Genomic DNA, 20,470 nt, shown 5'->3' with positions numbered 1-20,470 from the left:
TTTGTGAACCTTGGAAAAAGCTATTTTGTTTTTCTCGTGGTATATTGCATTTGCTCGCGTAGAGCCATTAAAAGCATAGGCATAATAATTTGTGAGGCAGCTTGTGACCCATGCTGCTTTTTCTTGCCTTCTTCACCCTAGTTAAACTTTGAAAGCTTCCCACATTATTGTCAAATGTTTCTTGCAGCTAAGGAAATAAATGCAGCACACCATCTTCTGTTAACAGGTGAATTACAGATTCTGCCTACTGGAAGAACTAACAAACATTTTCTGTACAAGGCAACAGTTTATTTTCATTGAACGTGGAATGGAAAATGTAGGCAAACTCTGCAAACTGAAACATAAGGAACAGAAAAATGGGAATATTAGGAACTTAATGTTTCTCTGTGTACCAAGAATTGTTGTTATATTATGCCAGGCACTTTAATGAAGAAATTAGCAATCAACATTTAGGACTGTACAAACAACTTAGGTGCACAAAATATTTGCAGCAGAGGCAGTGAAAGATAAGCTAAGGACGAAAAGGTATAGTGTTTCATCCATAGTAGGTAAATTGTGAAGGGAAAGAGAGGATGTGGGTTTCTGTCTGGCCTGGCTTCTGCCGCCTCTGTTCTGCAACTGGTAAATTTTTCCTCAGTTGAACAGTCTCATCTAGGCTCCTGGGTCTCCTTAAGGCAATAGGAACTACCTAATGATCAGGAACATTCTCCATAATAAGGAGATTTGTGCTTACAGCTGTCTCTATTCTATGCCTAAAATGTGCTGTTTTTCTAGAAATAACAAAGGGTTATGGTTACAGACAGGTGTTACAGTTTCTTGCAGGATCCAGATGTTTGATGTTGGTGTTAGACACTGTGCATACAGAGCTGCTGGCTCAGCTGTAAGTGGTACCTGGCCATGTCAGCTAGGGCTCCAGAAAGTCAGAGGCCACCACACCTCCTTGTCTTCCTTGCTACCTCCTTGTCTGCCAGCTGTTGTTCAATGCAGCATGGCTTGGCTGCATCTTCAACCTCAGCTTCATCAAGAAGTATTGTTTTCTAGCCTGCTGCAGGAGGTTCTCATAGTGGAGTTAAATACTGCTTTTCTTAGTTTTGTGAGACACTCTTGTTACTCAGAGCAAAGCAAGCAGAATCTCCAGCAATTGTTCTGCTATTTTCCATTCCTCCTTTATAATTTTTAACCTTTTCACTATCCCCTTCTGGCTCGAGTTGGGCTGGGAATCAGAGCTTCCTGTTTGCTAATGCCAGGCTGTAATGAATGAGCGTTTTACACTGTGTTGGAGCCTTTCTGCTGAATTTGGTTCTGACATAAGCTGGTTGGACAAGCTGTCAGTTGTCACTCTCATGATGTTTTCCTTGTGAATGGGTTTTTTGACATCCTTTTGCCCAGAGGACAGTCAGACACTCTTGCCTACTCTGATTTCGTCAGCGCTTATTGCTTGCTTGTGCCTGATGCGGAGAGGCAGTTACTACCCTTTCGAAATTTGGAATAGGCATTAACCTAGGGCACTGACACTGGTGGTTTTGTGATCCAAGAAAGATGTTAAACAGCTGAGGTAGGAGGGGGAGGGTGACTGTGCCTCTGAATGGAGCTGATGCACTGTGGAAACCTCAGCTAATTACCTCTGGATGAAGAAACTGTCAAGGTCTGCTGGCCAAGATGTTGGAGGCTGTTACCTGAGCAGTTCCATGGGCCCTGGGCAATAAGCCAGCACAGCTTCCAGTCTCTGCCAGCCCATTAGCTGCAAGCTACTAGCATGACACATCCCTCATGACTTGTGTCCTCTATAGCCAGTGCTGGATTCAGTCCCAGATCAGAGCTCCTACATCGTGCATTTTTTTCCAGAATTTCTTTTTTTATTATTATTAGAAACAAACCAGTAGACACAAAAGCCTAACCATTCCTTGCTGCTTAAAAACCACACACAATTGGTGCTGTGGCGCCTGCTTTGATGTACAGCAGTACTAGTGAGAGGTGTGAGCACATTGGGAACGTCACTACAGTGCTGATGCTATGGCCCAAAGATCCCAGAGACCCTTCCCAAATCACTTTGTGAGAAATCTGCGTGAAAAAGACATAGCAGCCCCAAGCTTGGTCTTTCAGGAATATACCAATACAGGCCTGAACAAATATTGAAATAAGTGGAAAGAGTTTCATAGCATCATAGAACAGTTAGAGTTGGAAGGGACCTTTAGTTCCAGCTACTTATGGGGTAGTTCCAACACCCCTGCCATGGACAGGGATACTTTCCACTAGACCAAGGTTGCTCTAAGCCCCATCCAGCCTGGCCTTGAACACTGCCATGGATGGGGCAGCCACAGCTTCCCTGGGCAACCTGTGCCAGTGCCTCACCACTACTTTGCCTAGACTTTGCTTGGCTGGAATTGGAGAGTAACTACTGATGCTAATACTTACTTAGGAGTGTCATCAGGCAGCAGCCCCAGCACAGCATCTCCTGGCAGTGCTATTGGCAGCAGGAGAAGTAGTTTGATCTGGTGCAGTGGCCTTCTCACTGGTGCAACCAACATGCATTTGCTTTCTAAAAAGACACCTCTCCACCTGCATAAGAGAGCTCAAAGCTGTTTTAAGCAGGCACCAACATTGTCCAGTAAAGCCCAAACAACACTGACATCTCTAAAGATGGGAGGAAAAGCAGCTAACATGAGTGAACACCACAGCAAAGGGTTGGTAGCCAAGCCAGCCCAAAGGTACAGCATCCGTCTCACACTGCGGTCCATTAATCTCACGGAGTAATGAGTGTCTGGGGAAGCTCCTTCCTCCTTCTGGTGGAAGGAGGCAGCTGGGCGTAGTCCTGCCAGAAACTCAGTGCTGGTTGGGCCATGGGTGACAGACACCTGCAGGATGAGTAAAGGTCTTCTGGAAGAAAGCAAACTCGTGACAGATCTGGGGGCTGCGCTGCAGCATCATGGCATGGGCTGACAGCACTGCTGGGTCTAGGTTGCTTTGCTTTGAAGAGGCGAGGAGGAGTTCACCAATCTGCATGACAGCTGAGACAGGCCAGCCTGAAACAGCCTTGCAGCCATCCAAATCACTGCTGTGTCAAAATATCAGTCACCTTTGGGTTTTGTAGTTTCGCTTTCTGTGGAATTGTTTTGTCTGCCTCATCTGACAGCTTTTACCCAACTTTTCCTCTCTGAAAACCACTGCATAGGAAATCACTCAGTATGAGAGGAAGAAGATGGTGCCATGTCTGCATCCTGGCTTCAGACACAGACCAATCACAAACAGTGAAGCTAATCTGGATGGGGTAGGATGAGAACTGGCCCAGTAGTCTATTTTGCCAGCTCTGTTGTATCAGTTTGGATCTTCAGCAGAGGCATAATAACTGATAGTGAGCATGCAAATATGTTTTAATGTACAGCTTTCTGCAATAAGTGACAATGAGATAAAAAAGGAGGGGATTTGACTCAGAAATTATTTCAGTTTTCTCTGAGTACTTGTGACACCTCACCTGGAGCATTGTGTGCAGTTCTGGTGTCCTCAACATAAAAAGGACATGGAACTGTTGGAACAAGTCCAGAGAAGGGCCACGAGGATGATCAGGGGACTGGAGCACCTACCATATGAAGACAGGCTGAGAAAGTTGGGGCTGTTCAGCCTGGAGAAGAGAAGGCTGTGTGGAGACCTCATAGCAGCCTTCCAGTATCAGAAGGGGGCCTATAAGGATGCTGGACAGTGACCCTTCATTAGAGACTGTAGTGATAGGACAATGGGTAATGGGTTAAAACTTAAACAGGGGAAGTTTAGATTAGATATAAGGAAGAAATTCTTTACTGCAACGGTGGTGAGGCACTGGAATGGGTTGTCCAAGGAAGCTGTGAATGCTCCATCCCTGTCAGTGCTCAAGACCAGGCTGGGTAGAGCCTTGGGTGGCATGGTTTAGTGTGAGGTGTCCCTGGCCATGGCAAGGGGGTTGGAACTAGATGATCTTAAGGTCCTTTCCAACCCTAACTATTCTATGATTCTATGTTGTTATTTAACCTTGCTTTTGACTTTCTGATACCTGGAGTCCTTTAATATTTGGACATGTTGTTTTATACTCAGGAGCAGACTGTGTGCATAATTCTTTCTGTATCACCACAGTTTTCATCCCAGGTCAAGGCTAACATACACCAGTATGACTTTCATTTGACTCTGGCAGATTAGACTATAAACTTGGACAGCTTGGTAAAGGGCATGTGTCCTATTAAGCCATTGCTCTTGTGTTTTGGTATCACCTGAGTGTGGAAGCAGGCTGGCACAGGAGGCATCTAGTGCTGCCATCAGGGTCACTCTCTGTCCTAGGGCCCTGCTGTGCACCCAGAGTTGGCAGCTGGGTTAACAGTGTAGCAGAAAGAGCAAAGAAATACCTGATTCTGAGCCCATTTGTGCTAGCTAAAGATACCTTTGCTCCCAACTGCCCATTGGCTAGCATAGACACCCCTGCAACTTGCTTGGTGGAAGCTCCCTACTTCCGTGGAAACTTAACTGTTCAGATTACAACCACAGTTTACCAGGTGCTTTGGTGTTTAGACAGCTAGGAGAATAAAGCTTGCAGTTTTTTGTGAGTGTGTATTTTTGAGTGAAGTGTGCCATTAACATTTTTCTGGCTATGTGAACAATTAGATACAAGATTCTGGCAATGTTATGCAATTTTTTATAAGAGCACTCTTCTGTTTTGTGGTAGCTTTCACAATTTTTACAGTCACTGCTTTGTTTGGGTCAGGCTGTAATCTTTCTGAAGAAACTCAATGTCAGAAAAGTTATGGGTCTATCAAAAAGCAGCAGTTTAATTTTATAGGCACACCTGTGAATTTAATTCTCTCTCTAAAACTTCTTTTAAGTCCTTAAAGAGCCATTCCAAACTTGAAGGGGGAAGCTTTGATTGCACAGTCTCAGTAAACTGCACGATATATAGACATACTGAACCTGACAAATGAGTGTTCATTAATCCTGAAACCTGGCCAAGTAACTCAATTCCAAAAGGCACTGCATAAAAAAATGGAAAGTTCCCCTTATGATAAAGGCCCATTTTTTTTTTTTTTTTTTTTTTATTTCTTACTGCTGTCACCCATTAGTAAATGCCAACAGCTGCTAGTAAGGTCATTGGTAGTTAAAAGTTTTCCTCACCTGAGGAATATCAGTGAACTATAAGTTCAAGGACATGGACATTCTTTCCCTTCCCTTTCTTAAACTGAAGCATAAAAACTTTTACAGACTACATCAAACCAGCTGATAGAAGGAATAATCTCTACTGTCCTGAGGGCTATCTATACTAAGGGGGAGAGGGACTTCTGAGCTGAAACAAACCTGCCTTCTAGTGCAGCCTCCCATCTTGCTTTTAAAAAAGGTGCATTTGAAGCCATCCTATTGCATATAGCAACAATATTTTTTTTCTAGGATTTCACAAAAAAAGACCCCAACCTTTTCTATCTCATGCAGTAAGGTAAGTGAGGTAACCCTTTATTCTGAAAAAGTTGAGGTAGCTGTAGAACAACAGTCTTTTTAAGACTGCTTTTAAAGTGATCTTGCATGGTACTGGCTTTTCAAGTCCCCTTTTCTTAACAGTGGCCTAAGCCAAGTCACACTTCAGGTTTATCCAGAAGTTTGTTAGAAAGGAGAAAAAGAAGAAAGCAGAAGGAGAAAATGTATTTGTCAGCACAGGCAGCACCTGAAAATCTGATGACTATGATAATACAGAGTAAATTACTTAAACATTATTTTAAATTCTAAAACTTTTTTTCCTTTTTTACAGGGAAGTTAATGATTATACGTGTCTTATTGTGTTCTCCTTTTTCACTAAAGCAGAAATACTTACAAGCTGTGGCCAAGCATCTTTATCAAGTACTGATAACATGACTAAACAAAAGTACTTGAAATCTCTGGACTGCATATTCTTGAAGATATTCACTGCAATTTTGTAATTTCTGGCAATTTAGGGAAAGTAAAATTGCCACTGTGAAGTCAATGTGAGCTCTGACACTCATTTTAGTAGGGCCAGTCTTTCCAAGAGAGTCCATTAGCTGAGGAGCTGCCTCCTCAGGGATGATGGGTAGCCAACCTGCCTATGTGAACCCGTTGAGGTTTTTCTGTCACTAAATATGAAGCACATCGATCCTGCTGCTTTTTGGTGGAGAATCTTTTCTGTGTCTGAAAAGCCAAAGGGAGAGAATCACCACTATTAGATGTACACCAATCCACCTAAGTATTTATGATAGCTCAAGCTGAGGGGTTGCCTGGGACCATCTGCAGGACAACCTGCATGCTGTAGGCAAACCCTCTGCTTCCAGAACTATATAGAACCTCTTTAAAGCTATTACTAGGCAGAACAATTTACTTTGTATTCGGTGACAAGAAAGCAGTTTTTAACATAGGACATCTTGTACGACAGCTGTTATACAATGAAAGGACAGTGGATGTACCAAGGTATTTTAGTTTTACTGGGAAGTGAATCAGTTGAGGTTGAAACATGAGGGTCCAGAATACTGCTGACCTTGCCTAGCTGTTAGTAAAACCTGCAAGCACCTGTGGCCCCTTGTATTTTACAGCAAGATAACTGTCCCAAGTTTATCTAGGCTCAACTCAAAAAAGCAAATATCCTCCCCCCTCCTAACACCTTTGTGACAGAGAAGACCTTACTCTCAGTCCTGAGAGACCTGCTAGTTGTCTGTCCTCCATAAAAAATTCTCTTTATATTCTCTGTAACTGAATCTTGTCTCTGTGACAGAAGAAGTAAGGAAAGAAAGACTGTGGGATTGGGAAAAGAGAGGCAAGTGCAAAGGGATGGAAGAGGGGAGTGAAGACAGAAAACCTGTTTAATATAAAATATGAAAATGCTGGAAAGCCCTGAAGTATTCTGACTTCTACTTTGTCTTATGCATCTTAACACTGGTTTCTGTTTGTTCTTTAGCTCTAGAAAATTATAATTGCTCAATACTTTGCAAATACTAATGGCTTTAATAGATTAAATCTGTGGTAATATCTATGCAACCTAATAAAGCTATGTAGTTTTTAATGCAGTACATTAGGATTTCTATTCTTACTGTGTTGGCAAGAGGGAATATGACAACAAGGGAAACAATTCTAAGAGCATGCAAACAAAACCAAGGAAAGACTTGAGTCTTCTGACTCAGAATAAAATGAATTTATAATGAAACAGTCTTCACAAAAGGGAGCTTTTATTTCTTCACTGAATGTTATTTTCTAGACGTATTTGACAGTGTTGCTCATATCTTGGAATCTAGAGAACAAAGAGAAATTATTTTCATTTCTCTCCCACTAAAAATTTCCTTTGATGTTTGAGTTCAGTTTTGGTAATACTCCAATAGGTTGCACTTGTATATGGCTTTCCATTTTAAAATCTGGTGTATCATACATATAATGAACCAAACACTGCATACCCTCATCGTGTTGGGCAGTAGTAATATCCTTGAATCACAGTTGAAACTGAGGCTTTGAACATATCGATAATGTTGCCCAACACACCTAAGGCAGAACTGAGAAGACAGTCAAATAGATTTCATACTGTTTTTTTTTCTTCCATGTCTACTGTGAAGCTGGATACCCACTTGACTTCCTTGGATCCCCTCTGCCTGGGTGGATTTTTCTCTTTCCCAGAGGAAGAGCCTAGGATTGCAGAAACACGTCAGTGAAGAGCAGCAATGAAAAATATTGATAAACTTAACCATGGGTTGTCACTGAGTGTAAGGACAGAACACAGCATGGAGACTGGAATTTTGAGATGTCTTGGTGGATCTTCCGGTAGCAGTTCAGGGATGTACTTGAGCCAGGCATTTAGTCTGAACCAGCATGAGGGCTGTTATTGTCTATGGATGCTACTGTCTCTTGCTGTCCTTCCTGTACCTGCAAAGGAGGAGGACTTACCCTTGCCTCATCTGCTCCTGTGCAAACTGTGTGGAACTAAACAAAACAAGCCAGTTTGAGAACAGGTGGGGGGCTAAACAAGGCATCCTGTCCTGTCAACATACCCCTACAGAGGGACCAGCTTCTGGCAGAAAGTGTGATTAGCTGGAAATAATAATATGTTAATGTGCTTTGTGTGGACCTTGCAGAATTGAAAAATGATGTGTTTGTTCAACCCTCTAAAACCCCAATCTTGTGTTATGTCTGAATGAATCACTTTATGTCTGTCTCCTGGGCTTCTTTATTTTTATAAAGGTAGGGTTTTGGCTTTGCAGAATTCTGAGGAAGAGAAGCTTGTGGGTGTACTGGGTGGGGGACAGAAACAAAACCTGTTGAAACGTACATAATTGAAGTTATACAATGCATTTGAAGAAGCTTTCTGAATTGCTACTTCCTTGCCTGTAAATCTGCCCATCAAATCCCCTTTATACGCTTTTATATACACCAAATAAATACGGTGTAGCTATTATGCTCTTTGCTTTCTCTGTTGTATACCTATAAATGCTTGCTGACTGTCTTTCTGAAAAGACGAGGTCATTTCGTATAAGTCTCAATTCAGGCAGGAGAGGTAAAACCACATGGTCTCTTGCATAGTTTTCTTTTGTAATATCCAACATAGTTATCTTAGCAGGAGGAATAATTTTGGTTTTCTGTGATAGAATTGAAGTGAGTCTGCATCCACAATACCTAGAATATTGCATAATATTTAATAATATAGGACTAGATGGACAAATACCTGTCTGATCTTCTTCCATTAGTTTTACTCATTATGAAACCTAAAGCAGGGGTTTCCTTTCCTCAAGATCTGAGTGGCTGTTTCACTGCTTTTCAACAATAATGCTTTGCTGCAGCATAAGTGGATGCCAGCACTTGATCTTTTGCATCTGAGCTGAAGGATCAAGGAGAAGAGTTAGCAAGAAGTTGTTTATGTTGTGTTAGATCTCATTAGGAGTTTAGTCCCTATCATGGAAATGATAAATTTTGATAGGAACAGATCATTTCCAGCAAGGAACATTTATATGGAGGAAGCCAGAATAAGGGTTTGTCTACTGGTAGGTATGGCTGCCAGAGATTCACCCACTGATTACCACCTCCATTTTGCTCTTCCAAAATAATGTTAGTGAAAAAAAGAAGCTGTAGCTCCTTATAGGAAACACAAAAGGGTAATTTCAATGGTTCTGTCTGGGTGTCTATTAAATGGGCTCTGTTCATTTCCATTTTCATGGTGCCTGCTGAGGGACAATGGTTCGGCTGCTCCCTAGCTGAACCCTAGGGGGTTATTGAGCTGGGCCTGGCTAGTGATGTCAGTGCAGGTGTAAAATGTCAGTGTTTATTCACTGAAAAATTTCTCTTTTGATACACAGTTCCTGTGTGTATACCTGCTCTTCAGCTGACCTCTGAAAGTACTCTAAAGCTCCTCCATTTACTATGCTTAGGTTCTTACAAGTTTTGAATTCAATAAAATTCCCTTCACCAGATTTGACTGTTTCTTTCCTGCATCATCTACAGTTTGATTCTCTTCTTAATGAAAAAAAAGTAATTTAGCCTTGTTAATTCCTTCATCTTGTTACTCTTCAATTGATTGAATAATAAGAACCCATTGTGCTTGTTATGGTTATTCTGGGTAATAATAGAAATAATAGTCATTTGTAAAATACTTTTTTTTTATTAATAGAACCTCACCTCCACCCACAGTTTTTAATGCTTAGATGACGTGGAAAGAAGTGAGACACCATTGTCATGCTAATGCAATTTCTAGTAACTTCACAGGGGCATATGAATTTCTTAAGCTTTAATTACCTTGTGGCAGGACACATATCTTATAACTGTATTAAAAAACTTATACTACTTTTACCTTGATTAAATTTATTGGGCAGCTCATCTGTTTGTGAGCCTAATATAAAACTAGAAAATGCGCATGAGTAGATGCACTTTGTTTTTTTTTTTAATTATGGATAAGATATAGCTGGATATTTATGCAATGTTTTTAGTTGGTTGCATCATTTTAGATGGTGAATATAGCAGAGCAAGAGCCTGAAACAGGAGCCTGTATGACTATGGGACTTGGAAGAGAGTCTTGTAGGTACCACAACAGCGTCCAAAAAGCAGGGCTAACTAGAAAAAGTGTGAGACTAGCCTCTTTCCTTCTCTTATTCAGTTAACACTTCAGCAGAAGTATTCGTAAGTTGTTTGTTGGTTTCTTTGTGTTTTTTTTTTGTGTGTATTTTTATTTGTTTGGGCTTTTTTTTTTTTTGGTTTGTTTTTGGTTTTTTTTTTTTAATCCTAGGTGATATGCTGTCACTTTTCTGATTACAGATGGAAAAGTATGACTAAGCACCAAGTCAAGGCTACATGGGTCTGACCATCCTTTAGGAATCCTTTAGGCTTCAAATTTATCAGAAACTCTCATCTGAGGTTACATGCTACTAGCCTAGCTTCTTGAAAGATTTGCAACAAGGGGCAATGGGTGTAAACTGGAGCATAGGAGGTTCCATGTGAACATCAGGAAAAATTTCTTTACTGTGAGAGTGACAGAGCACTGGAACAGGTTGCCCAGGGGGGTTGTGGAGTCTCCTACATTGGAGATATTCAAGGCCCACCTGGACAAGTTCCTGTGTGATGTACTCTAGGTTATCCTGCTCTTGAAAGGGGGCTGGAGTAGATGATCTTTTGAGGTCCCTTCCAACCCTTGGGATTCTGTGATTCTGTGAAGTGTGGTCCATTTAATAATAAAACTTGAACAACTCTTGCTTTAGGATTTTGCTTTGGCAGTTTCATGGTGTGATCATGTCTCTTGTTCTCATTTTCATTCTGACAGATGAGCCTTATATGTAAAAAAAGATAAATGGCTTTTTGGACCCTCCATAAAACTTTGCTTGATCTTTTGCTTGCAGCAAGCAAGCCAGAGAAGTCCTGGCATGGTTTCTCTTTCTGCTTCCTTCTTTTGGCAACAGTACCTGGTGGGAAGCAGTACATCAAATTTGCTTTCCTTTCAAACCATGATCTACAGCTCAAGGCTAAATATTGTGGTTCAGTCTGTTGTACCTCTGCTTTCTCCTCTTTACACCATTCCCTCATGAAAAACTACCAAACATCTGCCTTTGCTATGCTGGACCTCTGAAGGGTAGGATCCCAGTACTTGGGAAAGCCAGAAGTCACTCACAAGTGAGGAGATACTGCCTTTATATTGCATCCCTTTGCTGTTAAATTTCTATTGCCAGGCTTATCATGAAGATCTGAAGAGTATTACTACTATGATACAGGATTCTGCTCTGGCAAATGGCTGCATTATGTTTAGAGCTGAAATGAAACCTTCACTTTCTCATCCTCTGGATATTTTGGAGAGAAAAAGTATGCTCTGGATTGAAGCAGACTTTATGAAACACTTGTTCAAAGAAAAATCTGAAAAAAAATCTGAAGACTTGGAAACAGAATTTTAGCATAGCATCCAAGTCCAAGGCTAGGGTTTGGTTCAGCTGGACCCTGGGCTGCCAGCCTTTATGATGAGCATGACTGGAGCCCAGAACTCCTGGGACTCCCATCATCCCACTAAGGACTACTGGCTTCATCTGGGACCTCAGTGCTCTGTCTTTGGGAGCCTGGAAGATATCTGGCCTTGCTTCAGAAGCATTTAGCCAAATAGTTCACAGGGGTCCTGTGTTGACAATTTGGCACTGAATTTGGCAAGTTCATACTCTTCCATTGGTAGGTGTCTGAAATTTCTGCATTCCTACAGATGTTTTGATTTACAGAGAATTGCTGGTTTTCAGCAACAACAAAATGTTTAACTGAAGAGGTCTTCTGCTCATAATTATGACGTCCCAAACCAAAGAAATGGAAGCAGCATTAAACTGCTGTTATGTTTTAGGTAACAAAGAGAACTTTTACTAATTGCCTCATTGTTTTCTATTCCGTTTTCTTTTTACCATTGTAATAAATATGGTCTACTCAAAGATGTCTTTTGCAGTTCCTTCTGAAAGGAGAGATGATTACTGAAAACTACTTCTTTGCTATTCTCAGTAGGGCCTTATGCTGCAGTCACATTTTCAGGGTTGGGGCAGAAGTGGCATGTGAGGTGAGAATCTACTTGGATTAATCAGGCTGAAATAGCAGGACAATAGTTTAGTCCTATAAACACCTCATTTAAATGACATGCATTGCTTGACTCCACTGAACTGGGTTGTGACTTTACAACTTCTCCCAGCAGTAGACTGAGGTGAGACTTCGCAGCCTTGTCATTATGTCCCTTGTTCTTACAGTACCATGTTGCAAATGAGTGTGGTGAGAAGATCTTGTTTCATTATTCTGGCCCGCTTGAGTTGATAAAAGGCAGGAAGAGACTGCATTGAGCCAAGGTTCTCATCACCTGTAAAAGGAGAGAATGGTTTCTCCTTCACTCAGAAATGTAGATTTTGTGTGTAGGCAGCTTGTGGAATAAGGACACTACTTGTCTCACCTTTCTTACCGAAAGAGGTCTTAATAGGTATGCTGGAGTTTGTCTTGGAAGTTTCAAAACAATCCTGGAATCCTCTGAAGGTAGTAGATAATTATATTCTATTATCACAGCTTATGCTTATTTCCTGCTCCCTGAAAAACAGCTGTGAGGAAAAACATTTCTTTACGCTTTTTAAAGAAAACTATTGCAGTTACTGGTATTTGAAACTAAATCAAGAAATAGTCATTTGAGAAAAGTTTGTAATTAGCTCTCATTCGTTCTCTCCTCATTAATGTCTTCCACCCCTCCAGCACACACAACTAAACATGTAGCTCTCCTTCCCCAACTCATGCTAAATTCTGTTCTCTAGTGAAATGCAATATAAAGTAGGATATAGAGCATGAATCTAGTAAGACTGTACTTGGTAATCCAATTCTGGGTTGTTTGTTTCTTACCCTTTATTGCTCCATTTTGTCCTTATTGAAACTCCAATATGTTGCCTGTATTATTTTATATTCCCCAAGTTTGCTCTCTAATGGCTGGGTATGCTCAGCAGTTACTGCCTCTCAGTTATGTTCCTTCCTTCAGAACAGAAAGTTCAGGTTTTTGGTAGGCTGCGAAAGTCATGCTGTTTATAGTCTTCCAACTTCTTGATTGCAATGATCGCCTACTGGATGACTTGCAATATCAGGACTTACATGAAAGCATCCCATGAGGACCAGGCAGAGATGATTTCTTTAGATTCAAGTTGGATAAAATTCTCTGACTATTGCTTCTTAGAGGAGAATGAATGTGGAGGGTTGTCTTCTACTAGACAGTAAGCCCTTAAAACTAATTCCCTGTCGTTTTGTGTAACTTTACATTTTGTACTTTTTTTGTCTGAAAGACCATTCAGATGGTGATCTAAGATACAGGGTATTATTCAGCTTCAAAGGTACAGCATATGATGTTGGGAATTCAGATATGAGGTTGCTGACAATAAGCCTTTGTAGATAAGTTTAGAGAAAGAACCTATTTTTAATTAAAATCAATTATCATGAAATCAGAGATTTTGCTTACTAATTGTCCACAAAATTACTGGAAATCTTGAAACTTTGTGCATTGAACAAAAGCTCTGTCCACAGGCATTCAGTAGGCATGGCTCCATGAATGAGTTAAGATTATGTTCCAGTTTCTCAGTTTGCACTGTGTGAAATCACTAAATGTTGTGGGAAAAAGTGGAAGATAAATGCTGAAGGTGTGCATTTATTGCAAAGTTAAGATAATATATCTTTTTATTAAGTCAATACAGCTTGAGGTTGAGGATGCGCTAAAATTTCACTCAGGTGGCTGCATCCATGCCAGTGCTGTGCTCACTCGTGTGTATGAGACAGATTTCTGGGGCACCTATTATCGCCATTATTAAGTGAGCTGAGCTCATTTGTGAGCTCAATGTGGTGTGTTCTCTCTCTGATCCCACTGGAGCGTTAGGGGAGGAATTGGAGCTGGTGGCCTTGCAGTGATACTAGTTTACTTCAACTCTAAGGTGTGATTATGCAAGTGGCTCATTTGTACTGTTTGAGCTGGCTTGTGTAAGTTAAAAGTGCTACAAAAACTGAGGGTTGGTTTGTTGTTTTTTTTTTTTTTTTTTAATGTCAGCTGAGTCCTCCTGGGCAAATTGCTCAGCAGAGCTTGCTTAGAAAGACACAGACCAAGGCTGCCTTCATGCTGGGCAGCCGCATTAGCAGAGACACTTGAAACTCATCTTCAGTAATAAGGTTCAGCTTGACTCAGGCTTGCGTTTGGAAGAGCAAGCACTCTCTCATCATGGCTGCTTTTTAATTGTATTATTTTCTAACTTTATTCAGACACATGAGTTCTGATGTTGCGTGTGCAGAAGTTTTGTTGTCATTGTCTGTGAGTAATTACAGTTCCCCTGCAGTCACTGGCAAACACAAATCTTTCTTAAATTTTTGGGCATGTATGTCATATCACAGCCCAAGGTCTCAGCCTGTCAGCCTCAGCTATCCCCTTAGCATACATGCCGAGCTGAGAAGTCATGACTCTTTTTGTTTATGGTTTCTCTTCTGTACTCCATGGTTTGAAGTGTTTCATTTCAAGGTTGCAGCTTTTCTCCTTGAAAGCTTAAAAACTTCCTAGAAAAGAAACAATGAACATGAAAGATGCTGATGTGAGCCCTCAGCTGCAGCTGTGATTAGAGCAGTAGATTAAGGATGTAGCCCTAAAAGCTGGGAATACCAAAGAAGTATGGCACAGTCAACAGGCTAGGACATTAGAAGAAATTGATGGTTGGTTGATGATACCAACAAGAATGTTGCTTGTCATTGCATTAATAGAGAATAATTAATAGAGAATAGCTCTGAAGCTGTCCCTGTGGGTAAACAGCTTGTGCTAGGAAGAGATAACCCAAGACTTGGAGATATCTGTATACAGAATTGAAGTCCACCGTGGTACCTCTGCGCTCATCTGCTCCATAATGCAGCCCATGCTGAACATAATTTCCATTTGAATAGATGGTGTCTAGAGTTCCTAAAGAAATAGACCAATAACGAGTGGTGTCCCTCAGGGATCTGAGCTGGGACCGGTCTTCTTCAACATCCTTGTCGGTGACATGGACAGTGGGATTGAGTGTGCCCTCAGCAAGTTTCCCAATGACACCAAGCTTTGTGGTTCGGTTGATACCCTGGAGGGAAAGAATGCCATCCAGAGGGACCTTGACACACTTGTGAGGTGGGCTGATGCCAACCTCATGAAGTTTAACCATGCCAAGTGCAAGGTCCTACACCTGGGTTGGAGCAACCCCAGGCACAGCTATAGTTTGGGCAGAGAAGAGATTCAGAGCAGCCCTGCAGAGAAGGACTTGGGGGTGTTGGTCGATGAGAAAATGAACATGAGCCGGCTTCAGTGTGCGCTCACAGCCCAGAAAGCCGATCATATCCTGGGCTGCATCAAAAGGAGTGGGACCAGCACGTCAAAGGAACTGATCCTACTCCTCTACTCTGCTCTCCTGAGACCTCACTTGGGGAATTGTGTGCAGTTCTGGTGTCCTCAACATAAAAAGGACATGGAACTGTTGGAACAAGTCCAGAGAAGGGCCACGAGGATGATCAGGGGACTGGAGCACCTCCCATATGAAGACAGGCTGAGAAAGTTGGGGCTGTTCAGCCTGGAGAAGAGAAGGCTGTGTGGAGACCTCATAGCAGCCTTCCAGTATCAGAAGGGGGCCTACAAGGATGCTGGACAGTGACCCTTCATTAGAGACTGTAGTGATAGGACAATGGGTAATGGGTTAAAACTTAAACAGGGGAAGTTTAGATTAGATATAAGGAAGAAATTCTTTACTGCAACGGTGGTGAGGCACTGGAATGGGTTGTCCAAGGAAGCTGTGAATGCTCCATCCCTGTCAGTGCTCAAGACCAGGCTGGGTAGAGCCTTGGGTGGCATGGTTTAGTGTGAGGTGTCCCTGGCCATGGCAAGGGGGTTGGAACTAGATGATCTTAAGGTCCTTTCCAACCCTAACTATTCTATGATTCTAAATAACGGAACTTCTGGTGAGAGGAGACAGTGAAACTCAGGGAGCAGCAAGTTCTCCAAAGATTCATGAGCTTTGGGAATCCATGGTTGTAGCTCAGTCTCCCACACCCAGTCTCTTCCAAACCCACCTTGCTGTCTTCTTATCTTTGAAGGCATTGTCCCCCACTGCCTCTCTTGCTTGACACAGCTTTCCTGGCCAGTCAGGAGGAGCCATGTCTTTTTCACTACTCCCCATACCCTGTTTACCACTGGTGCCGCTGCTGGGTTGGAGAGATGCTCTGTTGAGGAGGCGCAAAACTGGGATGCAGGTGTTAAGTGCAAGCTGGTGACAGCTATTCAGGCTGGGATCAGTATTTCCTATGTCCTCAGATTCAAAATAGGCAGATCACTGCTCACTGCAGGGTGCTGACCTGTGCTGGTGGGCTTGCTCCAGGTTTGTGAGGTTTTGTTGTTTTTGTTTTTTTTTTTTGAGGGTTTTTTGTTTTTTTTTTTTGTTTGTTTGTTTTTTGTGTGTTTTTTTTTAATTGTTTTGTTTGCTGTCAATAATTAACAGTGGTATTTATTAAGGAAAATAAAAGTGGCAAAAATCATGTAGGTCACCAAGTCTACTCTCTCCTGACTGCAGGCAGCTGGAGAAGAGATGTCAGTCTGGAGAACATCCGCTTCTCCAGCTTCACAAACACCCTGTCACAAGCAGGGTGGCTTTCAGTAATGAGGGTCAAGATTTAATTTCTGTCTGGTGTACAACAGTTCATAATGATTTCACAATACAGATAGTCTATTCATTTAAATGTTAATCAGATTCATGTTTTGTTTAGAAATGTAGAGGATCTTGCTTCTTTACCCTTTATTTCCCTTTCTCCTCTGATTTATAATCTTCCTTTAGCAGTTCAATCCAGTTTTGCAGGTAAGAAACACTCTTATTTTGGCCTTTTCTAGATGTACTTTTCAGAGGAGCACGCGCTGGATGTGAGCACTTCAAGGAGGGCAGCAGAGTCCTCTCCACCTCTTTGGACTTGCTCCATCCAGGACACCAGCCTTTGTTTTACTTTCAGAGCTCCAGTCCTGGGAACAAAGGTCGTTTTTAACTGAGGTAGGCTCTTTGAAAGACAGAAAATTCACCTTTAAGGCCTCCACAAGTGGCCACTGGGGACTTGCTGCTTGGAAAGGGTGCATCCAAGATAACAGCATAGTTTCTGTGGGAGCCTGACTCCACTTAGGAAAGGATGGCGCTTTCCCCATGATGTCAAGCTGGTACCAGAAATAGAAGCAGGCTGCCTCTGTGTACCACGTGGTCTTAATAACTTCATAACAATGACATGAGTAACCCTGTGGGTATGCTGTAATGGTGACAAGAAGCCGGAGATAGCAGTGTACATAGTTTTCTCATTACCTATACTAGATACAGGAGGTAACAGAAGATGAATCCAAAAGTATATGATTTAAAGAAGATCCAAACTATTCTAAACCACACACTATTCTCTTGGGAATATATATTAGCATTAATAGAGGGTATTGGAAAGATCCTGTTAATATTAATAGTTATGCTTTTATTCATTGTAGCGATCCAGAGGTCCCAATTTATTTTAGTCCAATATATGACGTCACACATGCATGTGCTAAAAATGTTCTTGTCACCACAGCCTCACATTGTTGCATGACCCAATGATAGCTCTATTTTGGGTTAAGGACAGCTGCTGTCCTCTTCAAACAGTAGAAGTGACTAAACCCTTTGGGGCATTGTGATGCTTTTCAGGTGGTGGTCTATATGCATATTAATGCCCAGATCAGAGGAACATTTGCATATCCATGGCACATAAGAACCACTGAGTCTCAGAAACAACAGGGGAATAAGACAGAGGAAAACTTTGAGCACAGCTATCTTGTGTAACCTCATAAAGGCTAAGAGTGTTTTGGGATTGTGTGCTGATAGGAAGATGAAAGTGTAGATGTGATCTCTTGTTACGTGACACCCTCACACCCTACAGACAGGACTTGGTGTTCCTTATAGACTCATAGAATAGTTAGGGTTGGAAAGGACCTTAAGATCACTTAGTTCCACACCCCTGCCATGGGCAGGGACACCGCACACCATCCGAAAGCAGGGTTTCTATAACAGACATGAGGCTCCACTGAAAAATGCTTCTTCCTCATAGAACAATTTTCAAGATCCCAAATTTTTGGGAACTGTTAAGTTCAGAGAGAGCAGCATCACAGCTGAAAGTGTTATGTAAACAACATATGCTAGCTGTCTGATGTGCAGAGCTGGCTTGCTCCACACAGAGCACTAAAAAATGCATAGAACATAGGAGCCTAGTCTCCCACTTTAACAGTGCAGGAGAGCACTAAAAACCAGAAAAGTAAATCTCTATGTAATTTTATAGTAAGTTTAGGAGTGTTTTTTTTTCTTGTATTCTGTTGGATGTTTGCACAAGGGAGGCCAGTACATGAGTTGCATTTCAATGAAAAGGCCCAATCAGAACATAGGCTTGATAATTAGGCTTGGATTCGTCTAAAATGATTTTTGCCACCTCAGATGTAGACATCAGGCTTAAGGCAGCTGCCTAGATACCCTCCATAGCTAAAAGAGGGTTATCTCCTGAGGGCAACTCAGCCCTCTCAGAAGGACTTCTAAAATAAGCAGGACGATTTGCCATCCAAATGTGATTTTTCTATGTTATAGAGAAAGCTTTAGATGACTTGTTTATTTTTATGTGCTTACCCTTTATATAAACAGAATTACCTGAGAGATGTCTTGTCCTAAATTGCCCAAGAAGTCTATATTTAGGAGAGTGTCTGGGCAGGACTGCTCAGAGATCAGTTGCAGCCTGGGCAAAGTCCTTCATTTTCATGGCATCTAACAAGGAGTTACTCTAACAGCGCTAAAAAGCCCTCTGCAAACTGTTGGTTTGTTTTTTTTCCCCTCAGTCTTGACTTGCACATTGACTTGCAGTTTCTGCTTTGTCTCCAGATTCATATTCAAACGTTGTCATATTTGCTGATTTTCTTATGAATTGTGCTGCTGGTGCTCTGACAGTTGAGTGCTGCCTTGGTGGTGGCATTACTGCAGGGCATTTGTGCTGTGCCTACAATGACAGGGCCTGACATCCAAAGCTTGGCTTCATCCAGTTGCTTGAGGGGGGTCAAGATTGAATTCTTGCTTTTGAGCTGCAGCCTTGATGCCAAATCTTTTAAGGAAGCCTGTATCTCAGAGGTGAAAGCTCCCCTACTTCCTGCTCATTAGGTGGTAGGATCTGCTACAGTTGTTTGGCTTTTACAATGCCACAGGCAAGAGTTGCTGCTGCTTTTTGCATTTTTACCTGAATCATTGGTATTCTGCCTCTCTGCATCTAAGACTTGGATTAGGTATCCAATTCAAGAGAAGACTGCAAGACACAGAAGCATGCTGACTGCTTTCTAAATCAACCCTGATTAGAGATGAAAAATTCATTTATCTTTTATATATATAATATATATTTATGAAAGCTATTCTCTCTGTGAACATTAGCATTTTTACCAACTTATTTTAAGTCAGCTAAAGTGGATCATTCTTTGTGTTTGTGAGTATTGTTAGACCTGCCTGCCTGGGGTTTTTTATTTCTGAACGGGCTTTTTCTTTTTTTTTTTTTTTTGGTTGGTTTTGGTGTTTGTTTTTGGTTGTTTTTTTTTTGCTTGATACAATTGATCTTAGTGCCTTGCTTCTAACACCTAGCACTTGCAATGCAGAGGATAGAGACAGAAATAGAATGCCAGATCCCTGCTTGGTTGACAAGGCATTTGTTCCCTTGCAGTGACAAAGAGGGTGATAGCTACTCAAATGGTGATGAGGGGGTGAGCAGATGTACAAGGGAAAACCCAAGCTGGTTGTCATTGCAAAGACAATGTGATGCTAGAAACCTTATGCACCAGACCAGTACAAAGAATTAGAAAATGGGTCAAAACTTCATGCGTTCCCTCCACCCATGTAAAAATCCTGTATAACCATTGATCTCAGGCTCCTGGTGACTCTGGGTCTCCGCAATGAGCTCGCTTCCTGTCTTGCTGCCCTTCTTTGCTACTTCTTACTCCTTCCTTGCTCTCTTAGGGGAGGAGAAAGGATTCGCTTCCTCTTCAGTTACGCACACTTTACTTCCACCAACCAGTTAAGTCTTCAATAGTTCCTCATTTCTGCTTGACTAATTGCCCCCTTTAATAACCCACAGAGGTACAGGTTTCCTCAAGTTTTTTACTTCTGAGACCTAACGTAGTTTCAGACCATAAATAATGCTTTCATACAAATTTTCAGAACTTAACTTTTTGATTGCTTCACTACCTCCTTTCTCATGGTCGTTCTCTATAGCTCCAGATGGTATGTGATCAAAGGTAAAATGAAATGCTTGAGATTCTGTCTTTTTTATTAGCATTTTGAACACAGTAGTACATTTTGAGACTGCAATTGGCCTTGCAGCTTATGGATGTATTTCAAATATTCACAGATAGAAGGAATTTCTGCAGCTCATGTCCTTGAGCTGCAGAACTTGTGCTGGATGAGTTCAGGGTTTGTTTTGGTTAAGGTGATCTGTGATGGAATCTGTCTTT

The 20,470-nt window shown here is 41.6% G+C and overlaps 1 long non-coding RNA gene across 2 annotated transcripts in view; it reads left to right on the top strand.

Moving 5' to 3' along the window:
- LOC134175694 (uncharacterized) overlaps nt 1–20,470 on the top strand; it is a 117,593-nt gene that overhangs the window by 68,255 nt on the left and 28,868 nt on the right. The window contains exon 3 of one of the 2 annotated variants that reach the window (XR_009969108.1): nt 227–280. The exons of the other annotated variant lie outside the window; for it this stretch is intronic. This is a non-coding gene — a long non-coding RNA (uncharacterized LOC134175694). Of the gene's footprint in view, nt 1–226; nt 281–20,470 lie in introns of those variants that run through there. 2 annotated transcript variants of the gene reach the window in all.

The sequence above is a fragment of the Pezoporus occidentalis genome, unplaced genomic scaffold (assembly GCF_034315485.1).
Source record: "Pezoporus occidentalis ecotype Australia unplaced genomic scaffold, CSIRO_AGI_Poc_V1 ctg7, whole genome shotgun sequence".
NCBI classification, from domain to species: Eukaryota; Metazoa; Chordata; class Aves; order Psittaciformes; family Psittacidae; genus Pezoporus; species Pezoporus occidentalis.
Note: the sequence above shows the minus strand (reverse complement) of the source record. Positions and strands in the feature narration are given on the sequence as shown.